The sequence below is a fragment of the Oncorhynchus gorbuscha genome, unplaced genomic scaffold (genome assembly GCF_021184085.1).
Source record: "Oncorhynchus gorbuscha isolate QuinsamMale2020 ecotype Even-year unplaced genomic scaffold, OgorEven_v1.0 Un_scaffold_4418, whole genome shotgun sequence".
Taxonomy (NCBI): domain Eukaryota; kingdom Metazoa; phylum Chordata; class Actinopteri; order Salmoniformes; family Salmonidae; genus Oncorhynchus; species Oncorhynchus gorbuscha.
The window spans coordinates 17357-35055 of record NW_025748435.1 but is presented as its reverse complement, the minus strand read 5'-3'; the positions used below and the strand labels follow the sequence as shown (position 1 = coordinate 35055).

At 45.7% G+C, this 17699-nt stretch overlaps 1 pseudogene; it reads left to right on the top strand.

Annotated features, from left to right (window-relative positions):
- Positions 1 to 635: 635 nt before the first annotated feature.
- On the top strand, positions 636 to 16061 carry LOC124028546 (annotated as a pseudogene).
- Positions 16062 to 17699: the final 1638 nt, after the last annotated feature.

The window sequence follows — 17699 nt, the reverse complement described above, 5'->3', positions numbered from 1 at the left end:
ACACTCCAACACCCAGAGTTCTGGCTCTAGTCCCACACAGTCCAACACCCAGAGCTCTAGCCCTAGTCCCCTACAGCCCAACACTCCAACACCCAGAGCCCTAGCCCAGAGATCTAGCCCAGTCCCTACCATATATCCCAGTCCCCGTCATATAGCCCAGTCCCTATCATATAGCCCCATCCTATAGCCCAGTCCCCGTCCTATAGCCCAGACCCTATCATATAGCCCCATACTATAGCCCAATTCCAGTCCTATAGCTCACTACCTGTCATATAGCCCCTTCTTATAGCACCATCCTATAGCCCAGTCCCTGTCATATAGCCCAGTCCCTATCATATAGCACCGTCCTATAGCCCAGTCCTATAGCCCAGTACCTATCAAATAGCACCGTCCTACAGCCCAGCCCCTATTATATAGCCTAGCCCCTATCATATAGCCCAGTCCTATAGCCCAGCTCTGTCCTAGTTCAAGGTTAATCAGACTGAGTAAAGAGGTGAGTGTGAATCAGGTTTAGGGCTAAGAGGTGTGAGTGTGAGGTGTTTGTTCAATCGGAGCTTCAAACAAATGTCCTCTCTGACACAGGGTCCTGGATAAGCATGTGTGTGCGCCCGTGCGTGTGCTTGTGTATGCGTCAGTGTGCGTCACACTGTGAGGCCACAGGATGAGGCAGATGTCTTATTCAGAGGGAGGAAGTGTTTTAGTGATGCTGATTGCAGAGTCTCTCTCTCTCCCCCCTGCTCCCCCTTTCCTTTCCAGGCCGTCTACTCCAGAGTGGCTCGTATCTGTAAGAACGACGTAGGCGGGTCTCAGCGTGTGTTGGAGAAACACTGGACGTCCTTCGTCAAGGCCAGACTCAACTGTTCTGTTCCTGGAGAATCCTTCTTCTACTTCGATGTTCAAGCAGTCCATCACTGACATCATCAACATCAACGGAGGTTCCTTCTGTGGTGGGAGTCTTCACTACACAGATGAACAGGTAAGGATGGACACACTGAGGGTGCTGCATTCACGGCGTTGCCCGCTCCCTGTATAGAGCACTACTTTGACGAGGGACCATAGGGATCTGGTCAAAGTGGTTCACTATACGGGAATAGGGTGCCATTTGGGCTACACTCTTTGTAATATTGGTGTAACAGATGTGTAACAGATGTGTTATTGTGAATCTCTTGTTGTGTGTGTTTTCTCCATATCTAGTTAATAGTAGTTGTGTAACAGTGTGTGGTTGTGTTCCTCTCTCTTCACTATCCCAGGGTCTGCAGTGTGTATATTAGTAGCTATAGTTAATAGTAGTTGTGTAACAGTGTGTGGTTGTGTTCCTCTCTCTTCACTATCCCAGGGTCTGCAGTGTGTATATTAGTAGCTATAGTTAATAGTAGTTGTGTAACAGTGTGTGGTTGTGTTCCTCTCTTCCAGTATCCCAGGGTCTGCAGTGTGTGCGTTCTCCATGGATGACATAGAGACGGTGTTCAGAGGACGATTTAAAGAACAGAAAACACCTGACTCTGTCTGGACCGCCTTCCCAGAGGAGAGACTGCCCAAACCCAGGTATGTACCTGTACCTTTCCCTAACCCAGGTATGTACCTGTACCTTTCCTAACCAAGGTATGTACCTGTACCTTTTACCGAACCCAGGTATGTACCGTGCCTTTGCCCTAACCCAGGGATGTACCTGTACCTGTACCTTTACCCAGGTATGTACCTGTACCTTTCCCTAACCCAGGTATGTACCTGTACCTTTACCCAAACCCAGGTATGTACCTGCACCTGTACCTTTCCACACACACACACACACACACACACACACACACATTATTAGCAGTAAATAATTAATCTGATATTTAGACGCGTAGCTCAGCTCTCCACACGAAGTCCACAGAGCTGCTCATTATGGTGGTAAATAATGAACATTCTAATCCTCTGTTATGACTTCATGTTTACGGTGATACAGCAGCACGTCTCTTTGTTGTCCTGACAGGCATCTGCTCCTCTCTCTCGTACCGCTTACCCCTCTCCAGTTCAATTCAATAGTCAACATTATTAGTCCCTACAGGGTGATGGTAGCTGGGCTCATGTGTGACCTGTGTTGACCTTTGACCCCTCTCTGACCCTATGACTCCAGGCCAGGCTGCTGTGCGGGTCACGGCCAGGCTGAGTCCTATAAGACCTCTATAGAGTTCCCTGATGAGACCCTCCTCTTCATCAAGTCTCACCCCCTCATGGACTCCTCCGTGCCTAACATAGGAGACGGCAGCCCTGGTTCACCAAGACACGCGTCAGTAAGCACACACACATTGCGCAAAGAGTTGCTTGTGGGATCTAAATTCGGGTAACAATCAACAAAACCAAATCAAAATGCTCATTTGTAGATCGCACGGATGGCCTTTAAATACTGTCTTGATAATTCCTACTGAAGTCTGACTGTCCTCCTGTCTTGTCCTTGTCTCTCTAGGTACAGGCTGACAGCCTGGCGGTGGACAACGCGGCTGGTCCACATGGTAACTACACGGTGCTGTTCATTGGTTCAGAGGCGGGCGTGGTGCTGAAGGTTCTGGCCAAGACTTCCCCTCTGTCCCTAAACGACAGCATCCTATTGGAGGAGATTGACCTGTTTAACAGAGCCAAGTACGGAACACTCACAACACGTCTCTCACTGTCTCTCTCTCTTACTCTCTTTGCGTCTCTGTCTTAGTCTCTGTCTCTCACTGTCTTTCTCTTTTTGGTCTCATCTCTCACTCTGTTTTTTCTCTTTCACGCTGTGTGTCTCTCACCGTCTGTCTCTCCCTCTCTCTTCCTCAGTCTCTCGCTCTCCTCTTTCTTCTTCTGTCTCTCTCGCTCTACTCTTTCTTCCTCAGTCTCTCGCTCTCCTCTTTCTTCTTCTGTCTCTCTCTCTCTCTTCCTCAGTCTCTCTCTCTCTCTTCCTCAGTCTCTCTCTCTCTCTTCCTCAGTCTCTCTCTCTCTCTTCCTCAGTTTCTCTCTCTCTTCCTCAGTCTCTCTCTCTCTTCCTCAGTCTCTCTCTCTCTTCCTCAGTCTCTCTCTCTCTCTTCCTCAGTCTCTCTCTCTCTCTTCCTCAGTCTCTCGCTCTCTCTCTTCCTCAGTCTCTCTCTCTCTTCCTCAGTCTCCTCAGTCTCTCGCTCTCCTCTTTCTTCCTCAGTCTCTCGCTCTCCTCTTTCTTCCTCAGTCTCTCTGTCTCTCCTCTTTCTTCCTCAGTCTCTCTCTCCTCTTTCTTCCTCAGTCTCTCTCACTCTCTCTTTCTTCTGTCTCACTCTCGTCTCTCTCTTCTTCTGTCTCTCCCTCGCTCCCTCTTTTCTTCCTCAGTCTCTCGTCTCCTCTCTTTCTCAGTCTCTCGTCTCTCTTCTGTCTCTCTGACTCTCTTTCTTCTTCTGTCTCTCTCTCGCTCTCCTCTTTCTTCCTCAGTCTCTCGCTCTCCTCTTTCTTCCTCAGTCTCTCTCTCTCGTCTCCCTCTTTCTTCCTCAGTCTCTCGCTCAATAAATCTTTCTTCTTCTGTCTCTCTCTCGCTCTCCTCTTTCTTCTTCTGTCTCTCTCTCTCTCTCTTCCTCAGTCTCTCGCTCTCTCTTTCTTCTTCTGTCTCTCTGTCTCTCTCTCTCTCGCTCTCTCTTCTCTTCTTCTCTGTCTCTCTCTCACTCTCTCTCGCTTTCTTTCTTCTGTCTCTCTCTCTCGCTCTTCTTTCTTCTTCTGTCTCTCTCTCTCTCGCTCTCCTCTTCTTCTTCGGGTCTCTGTCTCTCTCGCTCTCCTCTTTCTTCTTCTGTCTCTCTCGCTCTCCTCTTTCTTCTTCTGTCTCTCTCTCTCTCGCTCTCCACTTTTCTTCTTCTGTCTCTCTCGCTCTCCTCTTTTCTTCTTCTGTCTCTCTTCGCTCTCTCCTCTTTCTTCTCTGTCTATCTCGCTCTCCTCTTTCTTCTTCTGTCTCTCTCGCTCTCCTCTTTCTTCTTCTGTCTCTCATTCTCTCTTGTCAGTAAGGGTATCAGGGCTAAACAGTGCCACTGTGATTACATCTGGAGAGTGAAACCGTAGACAGGCCTTTCTGATAAACAACCGATCAAGTAACCTGTAATCTGATTTCTGATTCTCATCTGTCTCCCCCTCCACCACCCACCCTCCCTTTCTCTCTCTCCCTACTCCTCTCCTCTCCCAAACCCCTCTCTTCCCTCTCTTTTCTTCTCTCTGTCTCCCAGGTGTCTGTCTAACAGTGAGGATGACAGGCATATTTTGTCGCTCCATGTTGACAGAGACACACACAGTGTGTATGTAGCTTTCTCAAGCTGTGGTTCGCATGCCTCTCAGCCGCTGTGAGCGGCACACTAACTGCCACAAGTGAGTCAGACACAGACGCATACAGACACACACACACGCGCATTCAGAAACATGCACACACTCCACTCCAAGGTTACTTTCTGCTGTACCTGGTCACAGGTTTGTGTGTTTATTGATGTGTTTTTTCTCTATCTACATCATAAACACTGAGTACCTGTAGCACACTGGTTAATATACAGCCAGACAGAGGTTAACTGGTGCTGCCTATTTAACCTGTATGGTGAACTGTATATTATTATTATTATATATATTATATCTACAGATATATGTTAACCCTGTGTTGTGTTTCTCCCCCTAGGTCTTGTATAGCGTCCAGGGACCCCTACTGTGGCTGGATGCCTCATGGAGCCTGTGAGAGGATCCTGCCTGAGTTCTGTGAGTACCAAGTATTACAATACTAAATAGTATGCATGTCAGGCCCTAAAGTGGGATCAATTTGATCTCATATGCAACAAAATATTTTGCTGTGCGACCTGGAGTTTTTAATTTGGGAGCACCAGTGTAACCCCAAAAAATCGAAATATTTGTTTTTCTTTATTTTTAATAATAATGTTTGTAATGATAAGGCTTGTTGTAACGTTGTTTCCAGAGCGCAGATTAGTTAGCACCATGATTGCACCATTAATCCAGTGGAAACTGCCAGCTTTAGCCCAAGCATTTCAAAAGATCTGACTCATATTACTGAGCAACATTATCTCTTCCGGTCACATTTGTTTTAGGACAGTCATGTTTGTTAGCTCATTAGCTAAGCTATGTCACAGGCCTTCTAAAACTATTGGCAGGACACATTTTACACCTTGTTCATCATGTTTGTTAGCCTTTCTAAAACTATTTGCGGGCCACATTTGTTTTACACCTTGTTCAGTCATGTTTGTTAGCTCATTAGCTAGCTCAGGCAAACAACCTGGTAACTTTACCAGTATATCCAAACATTTGTTTTACACCTTACTCAGTCATGTTTGTTAGCTCATTAGCTAGCTAGCAAACAACCTGGTAACTTTACCAGTATATCCAAACATTTGTTTTACACCTTGTTCAGTCATGTTTGTTAGCTCATTAGCTAGCTAGCAAACAACCTGGTAACTTTACCAGTATATCCAAACATTTGTTTTACACCTTGTTCAGTCATGTTTGTTAGCTCATTAGCTAGCTAGCAAACGACCTGGTAACTTTACCAGTATATCCAAACATTTGGAGGCACAGAAAGAAAGGAAAGGGAATAGCTTATTCAGGAGATCAATGATCAATGAATGAATGGAACAATGAATGGCACAAGCATTTCGCTACACCCGCAATAACATCTGCTAAATATGCGTACGTGACCAATAAAATTGTATTTGATTTGAATGAGAGATGTCCTGCATGACATCATCACAAATGCTCTTAAAGAGACAGCGAACAATTTTCGATGTAATGCATCTCAATAGGAAAATAGTGCTTTTACATAATGTAGAAACCTTATATTCCCCAAAAATTACTTTTTCATTTCAATGAGAGGTATCTGTATCAACATTTTAGGTTTTTATAATAAACACATGTATTTACAGGGTTCCATATGAGTTTTTAGGGCACAACATGGGCTGTAGAGCAGCTAGACTTCATATAGGCTACATCTCAAACCATTTCAAAATCAGATTTTCTGGTTCTCCTAACCTTTTAAAGGCGGGAGGACCAGTGCTACCAATGAAAAATGTAAATTTAGAGCCCTGTGCGTATTAAATATTACAATACTACCACACTACTAAGCTAGGGTACATACTACAGAGTTCAGGAAAAAACTTGAATAAAGGAAGGAAATGTTGGTTAGAGAGGTTTGGTTCTCGGCTCTAATCTTCTCCCCTCTGCCTCTCTCTTTCAGGACTGGTTATGAGCAGGATGTAGAGTTTGGGAACACGGTTCAGCTGGGAGACTGCCATGGTGAGCCCCTCCCATTCATACCAACCCATCTCTTTCTCACTCTCTCTTGCTACCACACACCATCAGTCTGCACAACCAACCAGTAACACACTACCAGTAACACCAGTAACCACACCATACCAACACACCAATCAGTAACCCTCCCTACATGGTTCTATGTTCAGTATTAACATACACATCCACCGTAGATCCACATACTGTACACAGCCAGGCCACCTGTAACTAATGCTGCCTACTTGGAGGGAGAAACATAGACGTGCTCTACCAGTAGCAGTACTAAGACAGTGTTGCTATAGGAGACACACCAGGCCGAACCATAGAACTAGAACAGGGGATAGAGGCCATGCATAGCTGTCTCTCCTCTGAGACAGACAAGACTTGGAGCAATAGGCCGACTCAGACAACCTGTCCTTTTAGCTTTTATCATTTGATTCAAAAGAACTACACTCTTAGTTATCGGGCTTTTTTTTTGTTTTGGGACTTTACTTTTGGGTTCCTTTATACTGATTTGTTGTTCCTTTAATTGTTTTAGTGTTTTTGGCCACTACATCTGCGACAGATTACAAATCATTTGGTGACCCGACCTCTGGTTAGTTGGATCTTTATTCAGCTGGTTTCTTTCTTTCCTTGAACTCCGAACCCCTCTCTCCTTCCATCCTTCCTTCAACGCTGCTCACTCTTCATCTTATTTAACAAACCTCCTCTTCTTCAACACCTTTTTATCTTCTTCATCATCTCAACAAACATCATCACCGGGTCTCGTCAGAAATCTCCATCTCCACACGGACTCATTTCCTCACTTCATCTTCCTCACGCACCTCCTCTTTACTTCCTGCATGCTCACTCGGCGCCCCTCCCTCCTCTGATGTCATCACTGCTATCACTGCTAAATCATCGCTGCTGTGTACCAAAGACCTTCCTCAGACAACTCTCACCCTTTTCCCCTTTCAAACTGTATCCTGTCTCAACAAAATGAATCTGACAACTGTATTTCTATGACTGGTAATGATAAATAAAATAGCTCTTGAATCAGAAAATGTATGATTTTTTTCAAACAGCATTATCATAAAACATAAAACCTATTATGTTATGTAAACTAACCCACATGTGCGTACACATACCAATCCATGTCTACTAACCAGGATGTAAGCTAACAGCCTGCTGGCCTCATGTCTACACACCGTGTTAACAGTTTGTTTGTCACCACAGACATGGAGTTGTCATCTACGTCATTCACAGACCAGCCCAGTGGGCCCATACACCCCAGTACCCCCAGTACTCACCCCCACCCTGAGCCCCCATCCTGGGTTTGGTCCTGGGAAGGGCCTGGAGTTGGGGCCTGGGGCTGGTTTTCCAGACCTGTATGGCTCAGGGTTTGTGCAGCAGGATGACCCGGCCACCTCCCATTCACTAGAGTCACTCCCAGGGGGCCTAGAGGGTAAGGCCTAGCAGGGAGAGAGAGAACTGCTGCCACCACACTGTATGGAGCCCTGACGGTCACACACAGTACACACAGTACCAGTACCTGACACACACACACACAGTACCAGTACCTGACACACACACACAGTACCAGTACCTGACACACACACAGTACCAGTACCTGACACACACACACACAGTACCAGTACCTGACACACACACAGTACAGTACACACACACACAGTACCAGTACCTGACACACACACACAGTACCAGTACCTGACACACACACACACACACACACAGTACCAGTACCTGACACACACACACACCGTACCAGTACCTGACACACACACACAGTACCAGTACCTGACACACACACACACACCTGACACACAAACACAGTACCAGTACCTGACACACACACACACAGTACCAGTACCTGACACACAAACACAGTACCAGTACCTGACACACACACACAGTACCAGTACCTGACACACACACACACACACACAGTACCAGTACCTGACACACACACACACACACACAGTACCAGTACCTGACACACACACACAGTACCAGTACCTGACACACATCCACACACACAGTACCAGTTTTTCTTTATTTTTACTATTTTCTACATTGACACAAAACTATGAAATAACAGTCACCAAAAAACACATTATATTTTTAGATTCTTCGACCTGACACACACTCTTGGCATTCAGACCAGTATGAGGAACCACACTCTTGTTCTCTAGACCAGCTTCTGAGAACACACTCTTGGCATTCTCTACCAGCTTCATGAGGAACTTGTTGGTTGTTTTTGCACAGTTCTCTAAAGTCCAGACTTGTTGGTTGCTTTTCACATCTACTCATTCATGAGGGTTTTGTTTTGCATCTTTTCTCTACTATTTTCTACATTGTAGAATAATAGTGAAGACAACAAAAACTTGTTGGTTGCTTTGCACACTCTTGAAATAACACATATGAATCATGTAGTTCTAACCAAAAACTTGTTGGTTGCTTTGCACACATTCTCTATAGCTTTTTGTTGATTCTTCTAGACCAGCTTCATGCTTGTTGGTTGTTTTGCACACTCTTGGCATTCTAGACCAGCTTCATGATTGTTGGTTGTTTTGCAGCTTCTAGACCAGCTTCATTTGTTGGTTGTTTTGCATCTTGGCATTCTAGACCAGCTTCATGAGGAACTTGTTGTTTTGTCTGCCTCTTGGCATTCTAGACCAGCTTCATGAGGAACTTGTTGGTTGTTTTGCACACTCTTGGCATTCTAGACCAGCTTCATGAGGAACTTGTTGGTTGTTTTGCACTTTTTCACCACTTCATGAGGAACTGGCATCTTGGCATTCTAGACCAGCTTCATGAGGAACTTGTTGGTTGCTTTGCACACTCTTGGCATTCTCTAGATCAGCTTCATGAGGAACTTGTTGGTTGCTTTGCACACTCTTGGCATTCTAGACCAGCTTCATGAGGAACTTGTTGGTTGTTTTGCACACTCTTGGCATTCTAGACCAGCTTCATGAGGAACTTGTTGGTTGTTTTGCACACTCTTGGCATTCTAGACCAGCTTCATAGGGAACTTGTTGGTTGTTTTTGCACCTCTTGGCATTCTAGACCAACTATGAGGAACTTGTTGGTTGTTTTTGCACCTCTTGGCATTCTAGACCAGCTTCATGAGGAACTTGTTGGTTGTTTTGCACACTCTTGGCATTCTAGACCAGCTTCATGAGGAACTTGTTGGTTGTTTTGCACACTCTTGGCATTCTAGACCAGCTTCATGAGGAACTTGTTGGTTGTTTTGCACACTCTTGGCATTCTAGACCAGCTTCATGAGGAACTTGTTGGTTGCTTTGCACATTTGTGGAAAGCAATTCCAAAAATGAACTTTAACAAAGGCACACCTGTTAATTGAAATGCATTGCAGGTGACCTCATAAAGCTGGTTGAGAGATGCCAAAAAGGTGTCTAAAGCTCTCATTAAGGCAAAGGGTGGCTACTTTGAAGAATCTCAAATATAACATATATTTTGATTTGTTTAATACTTTTTCGGTTACTACATGATTTCATATGTGATATTTCATAGTTTTGATGTCTTCCATATTATTCTACAAGAAATACCCTTGAATTAGTAGGTGTGTACATTTTTGACTGGTACTGTACACACACACACACACACCACATGCACGCACACACACACACGCATACACACACACGCATACACACACACACACCTTCACACACACACACACACACACACACACACACACACACACACACACACACACACACACACACACACACACACACACACACACACACACACACACACACACACACACACACACACACACACACACACACACACACACACTCAGGGGCAGGTATTTAGGATTACCATCAATTGATAGAGCAGATTACATTTTTCAGATTTTGTTATGATTTATATTTCATCAACTTCATGTATTTTGATTTATTTATTGATTTATTGTCATGATTATAATGATTTTCTACATGGTGAAAATGTATTTTCTCCTTTTTTAAACAATTCTTTCATTATCTTCAAACCATCTGCACTTCTATTTCTTTCTTCAGACTCTTTATTTTGCCCTCGTTTCTCTCTCTGCCAGTAGACCCTATAACCCTGGCTGTTACAGTTGAAGGGTTAACCCTGTTCCCGGGTGTAAAGGGTTAACCCTGGGAGTTTGTAACCCTAGGGCGTTAGAGCACGTCCAGGCCTGTCCATTAACCCCTCCGGCTCCAGGACCTCTCTCTGTCTCTCTCCTGCTCTGTGAATGTTTAACTCGTCCATGTCTGTGGTTACTAACCAAGCTGCAGTCTAGAAACAGAACAGCCTCACCTTGTAAGAGAACAAACTACAACCTCTTCCCATTGACAATGCTGGGGAGTCAATGGTTCATTGTCTTTCTGATTTTGTGAGAACAAGTCTTTCTCTGTCCTGGTTAGGAATACACTAACCCTGGTTAGGAATAAACTAACCCTGGTTAGGAATGCACTAACCCTATTTCTATCGGGACAAATGTTTGACACTTGGTAGGGAAAAAGCAACACTTCAATTCTTCCTCTTCAAACTAACATAAAACTACTTCTTCTAGATTGGCTTACATCACCGGAGTGGTTGTGGGGTCCTAACCATTTTCACCATGTATTTACAATTAAGAATGACGAGTGGAAGCCAATCTGAATGGTTTGGCTGACGATAAATCCCTGTTGGATAGCGGACAGAATACCTTTAAGGGGAAAAGCAGAGAAACCATGCATTACTGAGTGTCTACAAACACACCTGATATAGAGGTGTAGTGTAAAACTGTGATTGGCTGTGATTTGTGTGTCAGGGTGTTCGTTAACCAATGGGGTGTGTGACTTCAGGTGTGTGGGAGATCCAGGCGGGGAGAAGCCAATCAGATGGTCCACATGAATATCCTGATCAGCTGTGTGTTGGCTGCCTTCCTCCTGGGTGCGCTAGTGGCCGGCCTGGTGGTGTTCTGCTACAGAGACTCCTTCCTCCGCCACAAGCCCCGGCACGCACAAGGATGCAGAGTCAGCCCCCTCCTGCAGCGACTCCACCGGATCCTTCGCTAAGCTCAACGGGCTCTTCGACAGTCCTGTCAAGGTAACCTGAAGCCCTGAATACAGAGTGCAATTTATGAGTCAGCACATTATTCAGTAACCGAGTGTTACAGACTGACATTGTCGTTGTATCTTATGTAGATAGATAGAACCAGAGTGTGAATTATACAGTGACATTCAGGGTGCGGCGTCCACAATTTATTTTATTTTGGAGACCGGGACATCGGCATGTACTCTGATCACTGGAAATAGACATCTGCATGTACTCTGATCACTGGAAATAGACATCTGCATGTACTCTGATCACTGGAAATAGACATCTGCGTGTACTCTGATCACTGGAAATAGACATCTGCGTGTACTCTGATCACTGGAAATAGACATCTGCATGTACTCTGATCACTGGAAATAGACATCTGCGTGTACTCTGATCACTGGAAATAGAACATCTGCATGTACTCTGATCACTGGAAATAGACATCTGCGTGTACTCTGATCACTGGAAATAGACATCTGCATGTACTCTGATCACATCTGCATCATCACTGGAAATAGACATCTGCATGTACTCTGATCATTGGAAATAGACATCTGCATGTACTCTGATCACTGGAAATAGACATCTGCGTGTACTCTGATCACTGGAAATAGACATCTGCATGTACTCTGATCACTGGAAATAGACATCTGCATGTACTCTGATCATTGGAAATAGACATCTGCATGTACTCTGATCACTGGAAATAGACATCTGCGTGTACTCTGATCACTGGAAATAGACATCTGCATGTACTCTGATCCTGGAAATAGACATCTGACTCTGATCACTGGAAATAGACATCTGCATGTACTCTGATCACTGGAAATAGACATCTGCATGTACTCTGATCTGGACGTAGATCTGTTTACAAAAAACACCAAAAAGTGTGCCTACTGACATTCGAGCGAATACCATTGATTAGGCCAAATTAATTGCTGCTTCTTGCTGACAAATTTAAATGTTTTTGTTCCTTGAAAAGTCAAGACAACTGAAATGGGTCTGAAACTGTCCTGGGGAAAATGGGTGGTTACCCTAACACACATGGTCAATTTACTAGACTAGGCTACAATGTGTAGGCCTATAAAGTACCACAGTATGAGTCATAATACCCTCCAATCGTTTTCCACCATACATTTTTCCCATAGAGGATTTTAGAAACACTTCAAATAAGGGCTGTGTTTAGCGTAGGTTTACTTTTGGCATGGCGTTTTAATAACCGTGTAAATCTCTAGGGCAAGGTGATTTTATCAAAATAGTCGCCTGTGTTTATCACCTAAAAATTAAACGCTAAACTATAAATACCATGATTGATCTGGACAAGCCTGCCAAATAGAGGCAAAGGTAAGAATCTCTGGATTAACTATCTGTTAGCTAAATGTAGCAATTCTGTATACTGTCTTGTGCAAGTTTTAACTTGACACAATACCTGTTAGCAAAGGTGTCAGCTAGAGACGACGTGCAGAAGCCTGCAGGGATTTGTAGTCTTGCATGATGTCTACGTTGTTGCTGATTAGCATTTTCAAACCGAAAAGTAAATAGAGCTGACTATATTGATAAAAGTCACCTTGTCCGAGAGATTTACATGGTTATTAAAACGTCACGCCTGGGTAAGCCTCCACGAAACACAGCCCTTATTTTAAGTGTTTCTAAAATTTCCTATGAGAAAAATTAATGATGAAAAAACGATTGGAACCACTTCCATGTTTGACTGCTAGGTTTTATGGGTATTGACATCTCCACTGTGGGGTAGCCAGTGATGTAGCAGTAAATAAATGGTGGGTGAACTCTGATTGCCGGTTGCAGTGAAAAGTTCCAGCGCCCCTATACTTTCAATGCATTTTTCAGAAAAGAAGGGTCAACTGCATTTTGTTGCCTTTACCCTCCACTAGGCCTACACTGCCAGTAGCCTACGCTCTCAACTGAAGCAATTTTACACACATGAACATAAACAGAACAGGTAGCCTACATTCAATATAATGCACAAGTTGAATTCTTAGATTCTTCACAGATCATGTGACATAAACCACAACCTTTCTTTCCCTACATTTATGACATTACTGATAGTGTAATTTGGAATTATTAAGCATTTAATGATTGAGTTAGAACATTGAACTTAAACCCTGTACTATTCCTGGATCTTGGAGATCTCGGAAAAAGCACTAAGTGTAACCATGCCTATGTAAAATGTCATTATCCAAAATAATGTAGGCCTATGCCATTACCAAATCGAAGTCTTCTGAAGAGTCTACTATAGGCGTACTGTCATTAATGTTGGATGGAATGGTTGCGCATTGCTATTTAGCTGTAGGCTGGTTGTCTAGTGATATTGGAGACAATCATCAGCTGATCCAGGCAAGAAAACTGATATTGATTGAAAATAATAAAGCTAAATAAATGGTCTACTTCTGGTGCGGACGGCACAGAGAACAGCGATACCAGCCCGCCTGAGAAACAAAGCAATGGCGCTCTGAACAGCTGACTGACAAAAGCAAACCATTATGAATGGACGGATATATCTAATGCATTGGAATTAAAGGCTATTTTTATCAAGGGGACTTGGCAAACAAATGAAAGTGAACAGGAGTAGAAAAATCTGTGTTTAAAGGAGCTCAGCTGAGGCTGGAATTCAGCACTAGTGGTGGACAGTGCTGTGGACAGGAGGCGTGCAGCCTCATCGAAATAAATGGTTTAAACCATGACAGAAAGGTGGGGGTGTTTGATTAATTTGTCAACATTTATTTTCATATTTACCACTGCTTTTAAACAAATAGGAGATAGTTAACCCCTCCAAGTTGGACTTTTGTTTCATTCAGGGGAGCTGAGCCCCCGGCTCTCCTGTAATTCACATTTACAGTGCCTTCGGAAACTCAAGTGGGCTGTCATGTACCTTTGAGCAGTGGCTTCCATCTGGCAACTCTACCATAAGGCCTGATTGGTGGAGTGCTGCCAGAGAGATGGCTGTCCTTCTCAAAGGTTCTCCCATCTCCACAGAGGAACTCTAGAGCTCTGTCAGAGTGACCATTGGGTTCTTGGTTACCTCCTTGACCAAGGCCCTTCTCCCCGATTGCTCAGTTTGGCCAGCAGGCCAGCTTTAGGAAGAGTCTTGGCGGTTCCAAACTTCTTCCATTTAAGAATGATGGAGGCCTCTGTGTTCTTGGGGACCGTCAATGCCGCAGACATTTTGGGGGGTGTGTGTAGATTGCTGAGGATTTATTTTATTTAATCCATTTTATAATAAGGCTGTAATGTAACAAAATGTTGAAAAGTAAAGGTCTGGATACTTTCTGAAGGCACTGTATGTATGTATGTATGTATGTATGTATGTATGTATGTATGTATGTATGTATGTATGTATGTATGTATGTATGTATGTATGTATGTGTGTGTGTGTGTGTGTGTGTGTGTGTGTGTGTGTGTGTGTGTGTGTGTGTGTGTGTGTGTGTGTGTGTGTGTGTGTGTGTGTGTACAGTATGTACAGTATGTACAGTATGTGTTAGCTGAAGGAACCAAATGAACAAAGCCCTCTCTTCTGTCCTGTCTTGTCTCCAGAGTACAGCCAAGTCTGGACTGTCCCAAGCTGTACACCAACTTACTGAGCAGTGGTAAGGACCTGACGCCTAACGAAGGACACCAAGACCATGATCCTCCCGGGACGGGGCTGTCAGCCCCCGAGCTGGCCGCCCTGCCCACCCCGAGTCTACCCCTGTGCTGCAGCAGAAAGGCCTGCAGCCAATCAGGAACCAATGGGGCTGAGCCAATCACCACGGGAAGATCCAACGGATCCAGGAAGAACTCCAACTCTACCTCCTCCTCCATTGCCAAGAGTCCCCAGTTCCACCCCAGTTCCCCCCTCCTCACCCCCAGCCCCACGCCCACCCTGCGCTGGGACACTCCCCTCCCCAGCGCCGTCGTCCTTCCCAACGCCACGCACGAATACCGCAGTGGTTACCATGGAAACCCGACCGACGACGTCACGCCGCCGCGCACCCTGGACAGGAAGCCAGAGAACATGGAACACCTGCAGGCCCACGCCCCCTCATTCTAAAGGAAGCAGGAAGGAGCAGAAGAGGTCGCTGGATGCCAGGAACACACTGAACGACCTGCTGAAGCACCCTGAACGATGCTAACACGGGCTAACGCTAGCTCCAAGGCTATCCTCCAAGGGGGCCGGCTCAGCGCCCGACCCAGCAGACAACACCTGATGCTGGAGCCTCTAGGGGACATCACTGAGGTTCCCCCAAGGTCCCCAGCCGAGAGGCCTCTCTTCTCCCCCTCCTCCTCCTCCTCTCTCTCTGCCCAGGCACAGCCCCACCAAGAGGGTAGACGTCCCACTGCCCTCCACCCCTAGCTCCCCCAGGCAGCCTGGGTATGGGAGGAAGCATGAGCGGCACCCTGGAGAGGAGGTACGGCTCTCATCACAGGATCTCTTCTCACAGACACTCCCTCACCGCCACCTCTCCCAACGGGCCAGTATGGGGGTGTCGTTGTCCCACCAACACAGTATGAACAGAGGGGGGTACATGCCCCCCACCCCTCCCCCAGACTGGACTCCCAGAGGGGGCTTCACTCCCCATCAACACCCCCACCCCCTCCCTGTCCCGCCAGAGCAGCTACAGTGGGCACGGCTCGCTCCCCGCCAGGGCTTAAACGAACCCCGTCCTAAAGCCTGACGTCCCCCTAAACCCAACGCCTTCACCCCTGTGACTCCTCAGATGAGGGTGGTCAACAAGTACAGCTACTAGGACACCATAGACACTATGGAGTGTACTACCAAGGGACGGGGCAGGGGCACTGAGTGTGCTCTAGAGCCAGACTGGTTGTGAGAAGGCTTAGGGAGAGAGTAGGATCATGTGTGTGTCGGTGTGTGTTCCCAGTGGAATGATTCATTCCTTCACTCTAAAAGAGAAAATCACCAGATGTGACGTGGAGGTCTGTGTCTTGTCTTGTGGCTCCATGTTTCTCTCCATCTCACAACACACTGGTCAGTCTCCTCTAACCCTGACCCCTGGCCCTGACTCACTAACCCCAGCCCAGCCCCAGGACATAAGGCAGGATGGGGGTAGGGGTCTGAAGGGGACTAGCGTGGCCCCCCAGTGTGTAGCCTGGCCCTATGATCCCGACTGTGGACGGTACGAGGTCTAACTCCGAGAACTACTTGAAGAATGGGTCTGATGTCTCACTGTCACTAAGCACTGTCTGTTTGTGTCACAAATGGCACCCTATTCCCCTTTGTTGTCAACTACTTCTGACCACGGCACATAGGCCTGGTTTGTGCCTAGTGCACTATATAGGGAATAAGGGTGCCATTTGGGACACCTATGTCTTCCCATGAATGTGAACTGGACTGAACTGAACAAGGAGGAGGAATACAATAGAACTGTTTGTATCTTATATGTCTGACTGATGGGGGAGAGCAGCGAGGAGACACACTAAACATAGTGTCCCTTTAGTGTCCCTTTAGAGGTGTTTAACTCAACTATAAAGACTGAGGAGGAAGGAAGGCAACAGAGAGAACACCACTGTGTGTCAGCTGGAGGGTAAAACCCAATGTACAGCAAACACATACACACACACTTTGGCAGGAGGTGAAAGGCCTGGCTGCCTACGTTGCCTAACAGGGACCCTCTGTAACTCACTGGGATAACTACTAAACACGTTTGCTGCTATTGGTTTATGATGAGTAATGTATGTTGAGTGTATTTAGTCCTCTTATGTGTCTGTACCCTACAGCTGCCGTTGTCTCCTGACGTGTGTGTGTGTGTGTGTGTGTGTGTGTGTGTGTGTGTGTGTGTGTGTGTGTGTGTGTGTGTGTGTGTGTGTGTGTGTGTGTGTGTGTGTGTGTGTGTGTGTGTGTGTGTGTCTGTGTGTCTGTGTCTGTGTCTGTGTCTGTGTCTGTGTGTCTGTGTCTGTGTCTGTGTCTGTGTCTGTGTCTGTGTCTGTGTGTGTGTGTGTGTGTGTGTGTGTGTGTGTGTGTGTGTGTGTGTGTGTGTGTGTGTGTGTGTGTGTGTGTGCGTACAGACCATGCAATTCAATGCACTGTTATAACAGGCTCCAGTGACATCAGAGTCCTCTATCAACACATACCACTCTTCTCCTGTCTCACACAGACACACAGATACAAACGGGCGATGCAGAGACCTTTCCTCCAGTCTTTCAATGTAGCAGAGTGGTATTTAGAAACATTTCATCCAACCCACTTCAACAGGCTGGTGTTGTTTTGGTTTGGTTTTCTTTATTTTATTCAGAAATGAAAGACGTAAACATTTTAAGCAACACCAATGGGTTTAGTTCTGTCAGGTTGAAATGGCGTCCTGTAACATGTCTGTCTGTCTCACCTACCAACTGCATGTCCATCACTAGTGTTAGTCTCTGTGCTCCGT